We start from the raw sequence: 16,612 nt of genomic DNA, 5'->3' as shown, positions 1-16,612 counted from the left end.
TCTTCGAGGGTGACTTTTTCGTGAAATTGCGGCAGGTTTGTAGTCATGAGTAGGATGAGAGTCTCCCTGGGGGAGAAACGAGGCAATCGTGGCGGACTAAGAGGTCCGTAGAATTGAATTGATCTTTCTTGTAGCCTGTACGCCGCGCGATTACGTTAATGGAACGACGAAGCCCGCTTTCGAATGGATACCACCGCTTTCGAAGATTTGATTTCCACATAGCCGCGAGATTCTCGCAAGATTCTAATAAGAACGCAAGCTCTTATTACTTTCTGTGGTTACACGGTTAGACCGTGCACGCCGTAAAACTTTCCTTACTATCTTTTTAACGAATATCGTACGGTGATGTTCTAGGCATTCTTTAAATACTTTTTAAACGGACTTTGTGTGTTTCTTTAACTCTTGTTAAGTACAACGACCAGTAGAAGTATTTGCGCTATCCGTTTTACCGTTCTCTGTGCTAATTATCGTAACACGAAGTAAGACGTGGTACTGGAGAATCGTCGAGCAATTTATAAGTCATTAACCAATTAACGTGGTTCTATCTTATTTCTGGTTAAAATTCCGTTTTAGTTATTCCAGATTAAAAACTTGGAATTTTTTTTCCGCTTTAATACTTTGAAAATACACTGTGCATGCGGATCTCGCGTGCGGAACCTCCCCGCGCTAGCTCTATTCTCCTGAAACATTCCTGTTGTTTTTAATAACAAGGACAAGCCGTTTCTTTCGAAGTTGTGTGATTTCAAGAACGACGTCTAGAAATAATTTCGTACACAGAAAGACACGATGAAACGAAAGATATTTGAATTTAAAAAGTTTCAACTCTCTTTCGTGCTTGTCACTACAATTAATGAATGATCGCGTATTTCATCGTAAAATATGTTTCTATAAATGTTTGAATTTGTCACGAACAAGCTCGTTCAGGTTAGTCGAAGTTTTTAAATAATAGCGAAGCCTGTTTCCGTCTGGTTGGTGACGATTCGTCGATTTTCTAACCAGTCGATATAATCGTGCATCCGCGTTCTACGATTAGCAAACGTAATTTCCAGAATCCACACGCGCATTATGCATTCATTTTCCATTGTACGGAATACAGCTAGCTGGCGTGGCTTTGCATTATTCAGTGTCCTTCATAGCTCGTCATAATCGTCGGGGTTAAATAATGAATCGAACGATGTTCGATGCATTATTCCCTCTTATAAACCACACAGAATTGATTCTATTTGCCTTGCAGTAGAAAATCTCGTGCAAACGAACGCCGGTCGAGCTAAATAAATAACAAATCGCCGCCGCCAGTTTCGAACCGTGCAGATCGTATCTCTTTGATAATTCTCTCTTGTACCTGTTTGATAATTTCGCGTTACAATATACAAACTACGTAGACATTTTTACGTACGAAAATTCTGGTTTATTTCGGAGGATAAAAATGAATATAATTGGTAGGAAGAAGGTTAAACGGTTCAACGTAGATTCGTGACAGGTAATTTAATTACAATATGGAGTTGCGATTTTTATAAATTGAATTACTCGTGGAATATTCGATGCAACGATGTAATAGGCCAATTGTTGCATAGAAGATTAACAATTAGATTTAACGAACAGTGCAGTTACAGACACATTGCATTTTATTTAGTTATCGCTTGAAAATAAGACAGCATCATCTTTTTATCACATTATTCAATCTTTTCTTTTCTCTTCTCTCAACGAAACTTCTCTAGAACTACTAGAACTACTCAACGGAAACTTCCGTGTCGCGGATAATTTTCCGTATGCAAAAATGAAAGTAAAATATTTCAAAAATGGTACAAATTCCGATATAAAGGGGAATCATTAACTAGTTATGAAAATTAACTAATTATGAAAATCTTTGTAGTTGACGTCATCAACAATCCGTCATCCAATGACAGGGGTTGCTTTAACGTCAATAAATCAGCATGCGAATCGTCCTCGATATTTCACAAAAGAGAATACCGAATATAATGCATTCTTTGTATACCGTATTTTATACGAATCTTGCAGTTCGATAAAACCAGATGAAGCAAAAGGGCAGTGGCGGCCCTTCCGCAACGTTTGAATCGTCTATTGCAGTTTTCTTTTTAATTAAAATTCAAATAATCGAGAATCTATAGAAACGCGTTTCTATTCGGTATCAATGGGAACATTTCCGGAACGAACAAGTTCGTGGTAACGTATATATTAGATTTTCATTCTTCACACGTATTGCGCTGATCGATCGATGTCCGTGTACCCTGAGTATTCTCTGTTTCAAGCTGCATCTCGCATTCAGCAAGTAACCCGCAACTTCCAGTGAAAATACGGTTAATCAGTTTTTTGACGAATTCAGTAAACAATATTTATATTTATAATACGATCACGTTTCAGTTTGGATCATCGTCACTTGTAGAGTTAAACAAACGCTGTATAGAAAAACAACGACTCTTCCAGTTCGCTGTTTGTAAGGCGATGTATGATACTTTTACTTAAAAAATCATAGGTGATGCTGAAAAGGGATGATTTGATAAAAAGTGGACTATAATCATCTTGAAGCACATTATCCGACATAAGAAAATGTCGATTGATTTCCTATGACAACGATCTTAAATAACATGACGCTGTCTAATTTTTTCAGTGCCTGACTTATCAAAATTATCATATAGCTAATTAAACAATGAATGTATTTTTATTTTCAGTATAACTGGTATTAAATATTAGCATAGTGTGTCTTCTTTACAGAACATCAGGGAACGTGTTTCTATTCTTATTAACGGATAAAACAAACTTCTTTTTATGATCCAAAAAGAAGTACTTGAAAAGAATAAAAGGACAGAAATGAAGAGAAAAATTCTTCAGCGACCAAAGCGACCAATTAAAACCCACCCAGCGAGACGATTCAACAAACCATGACATGACGGAATATTTTACGTATTTACCATTATGCGCCCGTATTTTGTTAAAGAATTGCCATACAAGAGTTTAGCAAACATTCGCGTATTTATCTTCGGTCCGTTTGCCGACTGTCCGAAAGTCCATGAAAACAGAATTTTGGCAGGCGAACGTGTGCGCGGTAAACGAATATAATCGTCGAGCACGGTGCGGCCTATTTTGCAAGCGGCGAAAACGAGCGAAGACACGGGGGCCGCATCAATATGCGCGAGCAGGGATTCGCAGCGAATCGCAATGTAAATCGGCTGAAATATTTCCGTGAAAAAAAAATTTGGCGGCAGGTCGCAATTTCTCGCGCGCTGCTGCCTCGATTATACGTCTGCGACAAAAAGTATTAACATAGCAAATTGACGTTTTTTGTTCCGCCCATTTCGGCATCGTTCCATTTTGCATGAATTTCGAAAATTCCATTTGTACTGGTCTTTTTTTTCTAGAAATATTTTACATCGTTAAATAAAATATATAACAAAAATAAAGATTTATTTTTTAACAAAATTTTTAGAAGATAAATGGAACAATTCAGTGGTTTATTCATTTTATTTATCGGTATTTCAATTTATCTATTTTTTTGCGATGGGAAACGTATTTGAAATCTTTTTATTAGCGCGAAATTAACTGAACGTGGCAAACAATTTTGAGGAAATCTTGTTACTAGCTTAGTTAGCGGATGATTGGTGCAATCTCGATTTATAACGCAACATGCAACGTTGACATTGTTATTTCAAATTGCGTATGGTTATTTCTTTCTGATACGCCATCAAAAGATATTTTTCAGCCATTCTACCTGAAAAATTCAATCGCGGTTATCACAAAATTACAGAAGATTCAAGCTAGCCTTCTATCGTTATTGTATGATATTGTCGTCGTGCTTCTTTCATTTTCTTATCAAATTCATTTAACAATCGCTAACCTATCATATATTAATAATCAATGACACCTAATAATCAAAATATTAATTTGGTTCATATTAATCGCATGTCGCGTTACCACAAATCATTGATGTAACTTCCTCTTATCCATCCGTTTTTCTTTTTTTTTTTAATCTGCTAACTGTACCTTCTCATACATCCATTTAAAAAGTAACATGGTTCATTTAACCGTTAGTTTATTCGTCAACTCGTCAATTGCATTTTTTGATGACAACTGTTTCGAGCTTATATTACCGGTGACCCAATGGCCCTCTGACCCTGCGATTTCCGGCAGCTGATTCTAAGAATCGTTCAGTGCCACCGGCTGCATCGTGTTGCCATCTAGGCAGACGGCATTAAACTCTCCGACACGAACTTTTCTTTATTCAACCGCTCTATCGATACCTCGTAAACCATGTCGAATAGCCTCTGGAACTGTCTGTATAAAGTGCATACACTTGGCCGGCGAGTTGATAAGGGATCTCGAGATTTTGTCGCCTTTGGTTAGCTGAATTCCTGACACGCTTTGGGAAACGTTTCGCTTTCATGTTCTTGCCGAGCAGCTTTGATGCACGACGTTGATAATCTCAAGAGGAAATAGAAGAGGAAAATATGGCCATGGAATCTCTCGAGACAAGAATTTGATTATGTAATTTTTCAAATTAATTCGAATAATTAGAATTTTGAAGCAGCTTAACGCGTTCTACTTATTACAGTTAATTTTTATTTTCATTGATATTTGATGGCTACAAAGAACTATTTTAACATGAAATAATCGAAGGAGGGAATAAATACATTATATAATAGTTGCGTTAGCTTAACCTATTTCATATTAATCTGTATATCGAATATTATTGTTCATGAAGGTGACGGAAAATCAAGAAATAGAAAGGCAATTTTGACATATTGAATTAAAAAATTATTCTTTTATAAAACACAAAAAGTGTGATTCATCGCCTTTTTCACCTGCGATCTTTAATTGTATGATGATTATATATAAAACACATTAAATATTCATCGTTGGAACCTTCGTATAATTTTTTATCGTGTTTAATGCGTTTCCGATATTTTAAAAGATATCATTTTAAAGCGCCTGAAACAGTTTTCAATCGTCAGTTAATATCATCGTATCAGAGTTTTCAGCGGCGTGCTGGATTGCATCGATGTGAGGCGATCGCAGCAATAACTTTGATACCACGACAATTGCAATTTATTTCGAACCTCCGACGAATTACATTCCACAGCGGCGATATAAACGGCCGATTCTCCAGCTGGCCGCTCTTTATTCGTCAAAATTCGTCCCGTGATTGCGGCTGGGTTAACAACTGTTCAGGACGAATCTACGAACCTCTATCGAACGCCTTATTGATGCAATCGAGAGAGACCTTGACTCGCTTTTGCGGCTCGTTCTGTTTCGAGGGCGACAATTTCGGTGATCGACCTCGCCTTTTAACATATTCAACCGACGCCATGTATTTCTGGAGCTGCCACTTTATTTCGTCATTGAAGTTAGATTCCCAGATGACCCATTAATCCTTTGTTTTCTACTATACATATTTTATCCGATTTTATCTCTATCGTTGTACGTAAAAGAATATCGTCGAAATACAAACTTATCTCGCTTAGTAAAAAATCAAGAACCATTCCAATTCTTTCATAGTACGTTTGCACGAGAAAATATTTCATGAATTATGAATAATACCAAGTCTCATTTATCTTGATAGGATTTCAATCTTAAAAGCTACCGATGCTCCTTTGACAACGATACTTTTGCTATCTTTAGACGAGATGAGTCTTTTAAAAAATTGCGTATTCCAGATCGCGTTAAAGCGCATAGAAATCGGTCGTTTGAAGGCGACGGGGGATAAGAAGAACGACAGAAAGCGAACAGCCACGGGAACGGGACGAATTAAGTTCTCAGCTCAACTCGATTCAAAGATCGCTTCCGCTACGATGATCTCATCCCTCCTCCTACAATTTGATCGGTGCGCATGCTGCCATTAGGGGGAATTACTCCTCTTTCCGCGCTGGAAAGTCTATTAAAGACACAATAGTCGCCGTACCGTGGTCTTCGTCGTTCACAGGGTGTCCTCTCTCTGCCGATTTTATCGGCTTTGCCCTTCGCCATATTCACGCTCTTCTGATCGTGTTACTGCCACTTTGGATTGCCTTTGAAATCATAAAGATTATAGAAGTAACACATCAAGGGCTAATGCATTGCGTTCCATTTTATTGTATTATCGAGCATTAAAAGCATGCGTGACGATTTTTAAATATTAGATCCACTTTTTCTATCTTTTGTGTCTGAGGTTCAATTCTCTGTCGCTAATAAGCATTTTAATATTTTAAGAATACAAACGTACAAATATTATTCGTTTGATTATGAAGTTGTTAAAATAGCGTAATTGTCTTTTGTCTATGTTATAAACATTTTAATATCTTAAATGCGAACACGAGTATATATTGTTCAATATGTTAAGAAATTCTATAAAACTCTTAAAGGATTTTCAACGTCAATCGTATTCGGTTTAATGGTTCCCGTTATTAATAAACATACTAATATTTTCAGCAACATATGCACATTATGAAACTCTCTAAAATACCAAGATTACCTCCTGTAACGTTCCAAGAAGCTTCTGGATGTCTGTTCTAATTGCCGCGCTAATAGCTCGTACTTTACAATACTGTAGCTTCTAAATCACTTAATAAGGCGTCTTGCCTTAATTAATATCATATTTCATACTCTTCCAGACTGTTTGACTGTAATCCTTTGGATTGCAATATCTATGGACATTTTCATACTCCTTTCAATTTCGACCGATATAATCACGACCATCGTGTCTCATTACAATACCAATGAGATTTCAAAATGTTTCATACGCCATAAACGTCAACATTTTTCTACGATAAATGTTCAAATACTTTTTCTGAATCTTATATTACCGGCGTAGTACAGATTAAATAGTGCAAATGGTCAGTTGCAATTTCAAATGTGAAATACCGCGTCTTCTTTTGCAGTTGCTCACGCAACGTAATTTCGTCCTCTGAAAGAATTCGTGGCTCCTTCCCATCCCGAACTACCGAAGTGTCGAGCAAAGTGGAACGACTCGAACGCGAAGTTAAACCGGTCGCGATTACACTGTTCCTTTTCTCGCGGTGATCCGAGCTCCGGGTCGTTTCATTAAAGTCGATTTTATCGACGTAATCGGCGACATTACGTAAGGAATGGGTCGGTACGGCTGGAAAGCTATTAAGAGCGTTTCTGGTGAAAATCGAGTGGCCCGATAACTCGTTCGAGCCCGACGGAGTGGCCGATAAGTCTTCGCGACAACCGGGCGATCAATCAGCGCGGAATACAAGTCGTCCATACTTCTCGACCCGTTATCGAAATCATGCCGAAGGAAAGGATGGCTTCCTGGTGGATGTGTGTGCTCGTGTGCGTTTCATCTTCTCAAAAATCTCCCTCCATATTTCATCCCTAAAACGATTTATTCCCTGGAATCACAACTTCTCCTCAAGAAACTTCGTTTCCATTATTTTTAACATTTTTTTTCCACTAGGTTTTTTCAATTTTATTGTAAAATGAATCGTTAAAATGTTTCATTGAACGTTGTATCACGACCACGAAATTATTCCACTCGACTTTAAATCATTTAACTTAGTCGCTACTTTATTTCTACGAAAACCTGAAATTTTCTACAAGGATTTATGATTGAAATAATCTCGTTTAGATTATCATAGTTGTACTTAAAAATGTTAAATGATAAATTGGTCTCCGTTTAATATCAAATATGATCTCGTAAATAAAAGAGTTCTAAAAGATCGTAACTCCTGACAAAATTTTAAATATTCAATAAAAGTACAAAAAGGTAAAAACTTTCTATGGAATTTATGCTACCTCCAGGAATTTTTAGCAATTTCTATTCATGTCTGTTCGTAGCTAGTCGTTCTACCCATTTCATCGATCCCCAAACAAACTTTCGCTCAAACGTCTTTAGATCTTTCATCTGTTAACGAGAATTGGGAACCTATTGCGACCTTTCGTTCTCGCTTCTTTACTTCTTTTTTTTTCAAATCCTCCAACATAACTCTTTTCACCACCACGAAGTCTATAGGAACGAGCTCGAGGAAAGATTTAAATAGTTCCTTTCTTTAAGCCGAAGTTACTTAATTCTTAATTCCAGATTTCAACAAGCTGATCACGTATTCGAGATTTGTACGCTAGACAGGTGCTTAGAGAATAGGTTTTTCCGATATTTCCTTCACCTCTTTTCAGCTTGAATTATGTGAAAAATACTAATCTCAGTCATAGGAGTTTTTTCTCTCTCATAAAAGCTCCATGACGTAATACGTCTAGCTTTTGTAATAGAAAAGTTCTTTATGGTGGTTTTCACGAAGACTGTTCGTTAGTAAAATAAAAATTTCGCATTTTCACGTGCTTATTTACAATGACGAAATCTCGGTTTCTCAGTTCGTTGATACTTCCAGTACAATGGTTGTACCATGTCCTCTTCTTTTCCCTGTGGACGCGATATTCAGTTGGTTTCATTTTAACGAAGTAATACAATCGTGTTGAAAGAACGATGCCACACGAGCCTGGAAATTGCGTTTTCACGCGAGTATGCGGTTCCCTTGGTTCCCTCGACAACGAAGAATTTCCCGGTCGAATACAAACCCGCGTTAATTGCAACTGTAATACGTCAATGAAATAAAATTACCTAATTTTTCCTAATTCTTGCCTAAAGGATCATCGATGAGATTTTGTTGCCACAATCAGAGAATCTAGAAAGTAACAAAATGCTGTTATCCAACAAGGAGATAACAGAATGTGATAATTTGTTCGTTTTTTCTGTAACATGGTGTTTAACGATGCATTTCTTTAACATGCATTTTAAAGAGACTAATTTAATCTCGAGTATACGTAACGCGAAAGATTTAATAACTATAACGACGTGAAACCGCAAGAACACAGTTTTCGGATATATGTAAGGGATAAAGTATACGTGAAATTACCGCCTTGATTTACATCGATATTATCTCGGAGAAAAATGGACTGAATAAAAGTTACCTTAAAGTGTGGTGGGCGTAACTTGAATCTAGACCAAATCTTTCTAGCAGTTCTATAAATTTAATGTGACGTATATGGTTTCCTCCTTTTATAGTATGACTATCATCGATAGTACAATTATGATATTAGAATGTTATGCAAATTCATAGTTTTATTTAGAAGTAAGTTGAATTGAAGTAATAGAACCTAACTAACGATTTGTTTCGCCTGCTTAATACATTAAGTGCTTTACTTTGGATACTTAGTATACTCCTCACGTAACACGTATTATATAAATTTCCAGCATTAATATTTTCATAGTGTTATAAAATAGATCGTTTCTAGAGTTTCCAGGATCAAATGCAGAAAGTACTTATTTTTAAACTTTTATGGGCCATAAAATATTACTAATTACGCTACATGTGTTTTTCGTACTACAATTTCTTATGTCTTCATTCGTCACGAAGCAACGTGAGACGATCTTTCGGAAAATCGATCCGGAAGAGGAAATCGAGGGTGGAAATGTGTAGCCGGTGTCGTTTGACTGGCGACGATGAAAGAAAGGGCTCCAAGAGGGTCTGCGTACCGGAACCCGCATGAGATCCGTCGGATCTTTCGAATAGTTCACGCGGCGCGTTTCTTTCACACGACCGTGACGATGAGAAACATTCGACAGGACGATGATGGTTTTTTAACACGGCAGTGGCGCATTTCTTTGATCTCTGAGCACTGTGCTGAATGGTTTAGATTTTCCGGAAGTATTCCCGCCGTGCTCTTCTCTACGCTCTCTCTCCAATGTCTTCCGGTTTCGATAATCTTCACAACATCTCGTTAGATATGTACAACGAAGATTAATGCACAGAGTGAACTTGTTACAATTTACCCTTTTTAAGATTAATGAGCAATGCGTTGCAAGGGAAATTTTTACATAGACTGCTGGAAAGTTGTAATTTTTCTAACTGACACAATTATTGTATTTTTGTTTTTCGTACGTTTTCATAAAATTTATTAGAGAGTTAAACAACACACTGGATGATACGTGCGTTAGGATAGTCATTATACTACTTCTGGAGTATAAATGTACATTTCCAAGGGTGGAATAGCTTTATTTGAATAGCGACGAATTGGATAACCCATTATTTTTACATTTTGTGTGTATTGCGTCAATATGAATATATTACTCAGCCTGTACCATATAATTTCTGTGAAGAAAGAAATATGTGCGTCGAAAGGGTTCAGGCGGTTTAAGCGGAAGCGCGGGGAACAAATAGAGAAGGTTAACCAGGAATTAAAAGAAATATTCGACATTGATAATTGTTGCCGGCGTGCCACGCCGCGTTGAGAGAGTTTTAAGAGAACTAATTATCGAAGAGGATGGAAGTAAAATGGAAGTAGGTAATGATGAACAGATTGGATTGCATAGTGTTGCCCTGAAACGGTCGGTGGAAACTCATTTTCATTTAGCGAAGTAAATTAATTACCTGCGCTGGCCAACAATAAGATTTTCCTCAAGGTTTTCGTTTTATTCGACATAAACGAGGTAACGAGCTTTCTTTCAAACGAACCTGAATTCCGTTCAATTCGGCCAGCTTATTAATTTAGCGACAAAATAAATCGATATTCAAAGAATTTCAATATACGACACAACGTGTAATTTCCTTCGCTAACTTCAATCACGTTAATTAAAAGATCTGAATCGAATAATAATAAATCGCGTCTGTTAAGTTTCAAACAGATTTAATGTTGACAAATTGAAGTGCAGTGTTTTACGCTAAGAAAAAGAATCGCAGTTCGTGAATCGCGAAACGTCTGTTAGGACAGAGGGTGCATGTAGTTGTGGAGAGAATGCGGTTTTCTGCATTCGTCTGAAAGACTACGTGCAACGCGGGCGTATGAAACGACCCTTCTGCCACCGCCACACCATACGCTATTAATATCATGGGGTATATTTAGATTTCAATGGGGAAGAGAGAGCGGGGCCACGAGTTGCACGGCCGATACGCCGTCTGTAAAGTACACGAGACCCCGGCAATGAATCGCAATAAAGGAATTCGCTTCTTTGTCGATACGATACTCCGCTGAGATTCTCGTATCTCTTTTTAATTAAAGAGAAGGAAAAGAATCGAACAATGGAACTTTGAATCATTATTAACGCAAAATTTTAAACTTCTCTTATTTTCGCTAATTGCAGATATCTTTCTATATATGTACGACTATATATCATTTATCGATTTGTTTGACCTATCAATTTGTTTTAGTTTAATTGCAATTATTCATCGTGAATATTAGCCAAGAAGTATTTATTGGATTTTCAAGTAGAAAATATTACAAAATAATAAGAATAAGAAATTGTTGTAATAAAAAGAGGAAGAAAAAGTTACTTGAACCAAAAATTGAGGAACTATATCTCCGTATTGCGTAATCTTATCGAGTCGTATATTGTACTCGATGAATGTCAATAAAAGTAGTAAAAGCGTTATTATCAAATATATTTACTACGATTTCACTATAACACGGCGCCAGATAGCCTACAACACAGGATTGTAATTGTTGCTTCCGTCGATGAACTTAAGGCAATGAAACGAGTCGGGAATATCTTATTTTTGGATTTCTAGAGCCCACCGAACGGACATCGTTTTCTGGTTCATATTTATAATTAACACAGACTCAAGTTTTCCCGTTCATCTGCGACATCCTGTTTCTCCAACTCGTTGTTTTTTTCATTTGGCTCGCGCGTTGGATGACTCCCGTGACCGTCAACACGTGACTGGCAAACGTTTCGTCATTTCGCGGATGTTCGTACCATCGACGAAACGCAAACGAACCTTCCGTGGCTGGCGAATCAACTTCACCAGCAATTCTTCCATACACCTCATCGAAAGTGTCTGATCAATTATTTTGAGTCAAATCTTCCTGTTAACCCATTAAGAACTAACATTAACGCAACGTTTTATTTGTAACTTTTTTAATCAATTCTTATTACTGAATTTTATTGAATTCATATTGTAATATCGTAAATATCAAAAATTTGCTCAGTATCTTCTTAACCTGCTATTTTCTCTGGCATTTAAAGTCTAGAATTTTATGAGGAACTTAATGAATTATTTTTTCTTCAATTTATAGAACTTCCTTTTGTATCGCCGGCTTCTCGTGATTTTCTATAATGTATATGTTATTCTAATAAGTTTTCTGTTCCTTGACAAAACAACAGCTTATTTTATTTACATATGTAATAATGTTATTTATACATTTATGCAATTTTTACATGTCGTTTCACTGGCAAACCCGTAGTGGCTTGAAACAAATCAAATTGGAAACTACAGATTATTTGTTACTAAAGTAACAATAAGTTGATCAATAAAGTAACATAAAATTGAAAGGCATTTTAAAAATTTATTTACACTATCTTTTAACTTCAATTTGAAATACAGATGTCTTAGAATGCCATTTTAGGATAAATAACTGTCAAGAATACAAAATGCCAAAAATGCGAAACAGGGATTTGCCATTTTTCAGTGACAGCTCTGTCATTCGAGTTGATTACCTCGAGAAAAGAATCGCGGTGATACGTGAGCTTCTATAAAGATCTTTGGCTTAAAGGTCCATTAGGACGACGGTCTAATATCCTGGCGGCAGGTGACACATTGGCTCGTATGGAACACTTGGTGGATATTAAGAACGCGCCATTCGATATACGAGCACGACGAAATAAAAGCACGAACAGAAAGTTCGGCCGTCAGTTCGTCGATCAGGCCAGTATGTCACCTGGTCGTATGCTTCCAACACGTTTCGATTTTATACATTTTCCCATAAAATTTAAAACGACTACACGAGTTACGTCACGGGCCTCGTAAAACTCGTGCCGAGCGCGGCGAAACAATCTCTTCGTTGAGCGAAAAATGGTAGAAGTTGCCAAACAACAGACGTGTTTCCCTCAAAATGGATTTCTATTTAATTAACATGACCAAAAAATAAAAGTTTCGATATGGCAAACTTGTTTCTCTCAAAATTAATATTAGCTTGACATCGTTTAATAAATTATCATAATTAAACTATAGTAATTAAGACTCGCATAAATTTTCACGTATTACCAACGTTTCATATTATTATATTAAATTACTTTCTCCAGATACCCAAAAGTAATAAATACTTGAGTAGCTTTCAATAAAATCAGATTTTTGGGTTTTTCAAATGCATTCTAATATCAAACGAAAATGAACCGGAAAATAAGCCTTATGCTTCTCAAAAATCTACTTTTTGCAAGAATAGATCTCATTGAGAGAATAGAATTTACACCTGTGTTTTTATTAGCAAAATTGTTATTTTATCACAGTATCCCGATCATTATTCTGAAATACATCGGACGAGAATTAAAAATGCCGCGGTATCCTTGTCTTGCTGTCTCAAAAAGAGAAAAGAATTGACAAATGTCCATAGTTTTCGTTCCAAACTCTCCAATTACATCTCTCGCTGCGGACAGAATTTCCAACACGCGGAAGTTGTATACTCATTTTCGCTCATTACACGGTTATCCAGTTCTTTCTCGTCATCATTCTGGAGCATATTACCCGCACGAGTAACAAGCTGCTTAACGAACAAGCCTCCGCGAAACAAACTCCCAGCTACGTAATTGACGCTCCCCTCGCGACCACTAGATCGGCTAGGAAACTAATCTCAGAGCCGGTTGCCATCGGAAGGCGGAAGGGATCCAGGTGGTCGAGAAACAATATCGCACGATATTACTAGCTGACGCGTCGTGGAATATATTAGATCCGGTCCAATTACAATGTCTCGATACATTCTATCCCACGTAAGCTGTTTTCGTCGACTACGGAACTCTCTCTCGCTCTCCACGGACCACGAAATGGAAAACGCGTTTACGTTCTAAGCTGGGGCTTAATATAAGCCGTTGACCGGCTCCAGTAGTGATTTCGATGTTACGATAACCCGAGAGAGAGAGAGAGAGAGAGAGCCGACCGAAGTGATCCTCGATCGATTTTCCTGGACGATCTCCGACTCGCAGAGATTAGGTCAGGGACCAGAGAAACGGGTTAACCTACGTACAGGCGACGGTAGCACGACCATATCCAAGTGATGAGATGATTGGCTCGCTAATGAAACCTGATAGAGAAGCTCGCCTCGACTGCCTCGTTGCAGATTATTCTGTCGTGTAACGCGATGGATCGTGCCGGTGATCCCGTATACACTTCCGGCTAGCATACACCTTTCGTCGTGGTCCCTACCACTTGCTGCCTCTTCTTCATCGTCCCCATTCAGATGGAAGATTTACAGGTCCTGTAGGCTATAGATTTCCCTTTTTAGTGAGAAGAGAGATGGTAGATTTATGATAAGCGAGATAATGCACTGAATGTTGGACGTAGTTGGGCTTCGAAGACGTTTGTTCGAACAGAAAGATACAGTTGAAGGATTGAATTTCTTCTTTTGTTGAGGAGATTCTCTATTGGATTCTATCGTAGAATTCTATCTTTCTAATACGATGTTAGATGGTGATGTTATCGATGTATGCGCTGAATTAATTTGTGTTACCCGATTTCAGGGTAACGCACAGAAGATACAGAAATTTTGACAGAAAGTAGTTCGTTACTTTACGAAGGTTTGCAACAAATTGGAATATGGATCTAGATCTTCAAGGAGTAAAATACGATCAGAAGAACAGATTCAATCGTTTAATTAATCTTGAACTAAGTTTGATCCAACAATTTTTCCAACTGAAACAGAGTATTGACCAATGTGATACATCTGACTTGATATATCCGTTCAAATTTCCACGTTCATCTTGCTCACTCGCTTCAGGTTGTTTAAACTCGAGCAACTTGACTAATCTAAACAAGACTAGACAAGTTCGTAGCCGAAACGTGACCCATTATATCATAATACGCTTTTCCCAATACCAGAAGCATCGAAACTAAACAAACGACGCGTCGTCCAACAATCGGCCGGTCACATGCTTCCCATAATTCTACCGCCAAGAGCAACCGGTCGTCGAGAAAAATCACATCCTTATCTGAAAAATAGGCGCCCATAAAGTATCCGAGGAATCGGTGCGAGATAGGGTGATTGCTCCGTGTACGTTGACTTGGTATCGCGACGACGCTACGCGGCGGCCTGTCGACGAAGTGGCGAGTGATAAAACACGCGAAGGATCACACCCTCGGAACGAAAGTACGACGAATCGCTCATGGAAGAAATATCGCGTTTGTTTTCTCCCGGCTATCCTGGATTTCCAGCGACCGTTCGATAAAACGTTTTCACGCTACATTGTCCTTAATGGCGGTCCGTTCAATTTCGAGGCTGACCTGCTTTCCGTGATTTTCACGTGAATTTCGTTCATCTAGTTTCCCTTGCATGTGATTTTGTAGCTCTTTGATACTTGTTATGAATATGAATGTGATTGGCAATATGATATTTTAATCACTGATAATTGACACTGAAACTACCAAATATATAAAAACGATAGATTTTAGATTTTTTTTCTTCTACAATTACTCGACATATGCGAATTTTGGCAAAGTTGAAATGTTCTCTTTTTACTAAGATAAAAATATAATATACCTATTTAGTTTCATTCTAAGTATATGAAGTAGTATAATTTGTTTCTAATATATTTATCTGAGTACACATTACAGGTTGGTAATTCTAAAATTACCTACCCTGATAAAAGTGCGAATATAAGATGGCGAGGAGATCTTTTTAGAGATATTTAAAGAGGTACTAAATTTTAATGGTACTCCAATTTGGACAATTAAACAAACATCTGTCCTCTTGCTAATAAGAGCGACGAAGGGTTCTTTCTCCTTTCCATTCACTTTCATGGATACTTTTCAAACATACACACATAGTTCCATTTGATAGAAATTACGCTATACTACGCTACAATTTTTCTGAAACTACTAAATAGTATAAATTAATTTTCCTGCTACTTACCTTAACATTTCAGCAGTGGTCGATATTTTTCTCGGCTAGACTCGCAGACTTCTCCCCGTGTCACCGCGCTCTTTTTCTCTTTCGCTGAAACTTTTCTGGTTTTCAGTAAGGATCAGAGGAAGAAGGAAAGAAAGAAAGAAAGAAGTAGACAGGGAAAAAGGGAGGAACAGGGTGAAAGAGCCAAGGAGAGAGAGGCAACAGCCGTTTGAACATCAACAGCTGCATCGCAGCCCTCCCCAGCTAGCCGCCTTCTCTATTTGCTCTTCTTACATTCTTTGTGGAATAGTTTGGTCTCGCCGCGGATATACACACCGACTACGCCCAGAGAGAACGAAAGAGATTAAGAATATCTTTTTCGGGGTCTTCGGTGGCCGTCGAAACGACTGTTTTCTTCGGTCGTCTTGCTACTGTGAACGAAACGACCAGACGATGTTTCGTACGACTCGAGCACCACTGTGCCGTGTAGAATGAGAAAAAATATCCGTGTCGACCCCTGAACCCAAAACCCGCGTTCTCGAGCAAGACAAACGCTGGGACGCGAGAGTCTTGAACGATGCTGGAATCATAAAGTTTTTCGAGATAAGGTAACGTGGTACGAAATTTTGGGAATTAAGCAAGTTTTTCTTTAGGCTTAGAACAGTGAAAGAGATAATCCTTATATCTCCGAAGTGAGAAGTAAGTGTATATGCTACAGATATATACCTATAGGGATCCTATATTTTTGTGAGGTATGGAAGAAGTGGAAAAGTGGATTTCTAGGTCATGTGAA

At 37.7% G+C, this 16,612-nt stretch overlaps 1 protein-coding gene across 9 annotated transcripts in view; it reads left to right on the top strand.

Moving 5' to 3' along the window:
- Positions 1-16,612, top strand: part of LOC126863494 (E3 ubiquitin-protein ligase MYCBP2) — a 261,502-nt gene that overhangs the window by 204,908 nt on the left and 39,982 nt on the right. The window lies entirely within an intron of this gene.

The sequence above is a fragment of the Bombus huntii genome, chromosome 1 (genome assembly GCF_024542735.1).
Source record: "Bombus huntii isolate Logan2020A chromosome 1, iyBomHunt1.1, whole genome shotgun sequence".
Taxonomy (NCBI): Eukaryota; Metazoa; Arthropoda; class Insecta; order Hymenoptera; family Apidae; genus Bombus; species Bombus huntii.
The sequence above is the reverse complement of the archived record's forward strand: the minus strand, read 5'-3'. Positions and strand labels throughout refer to the sequence as shown.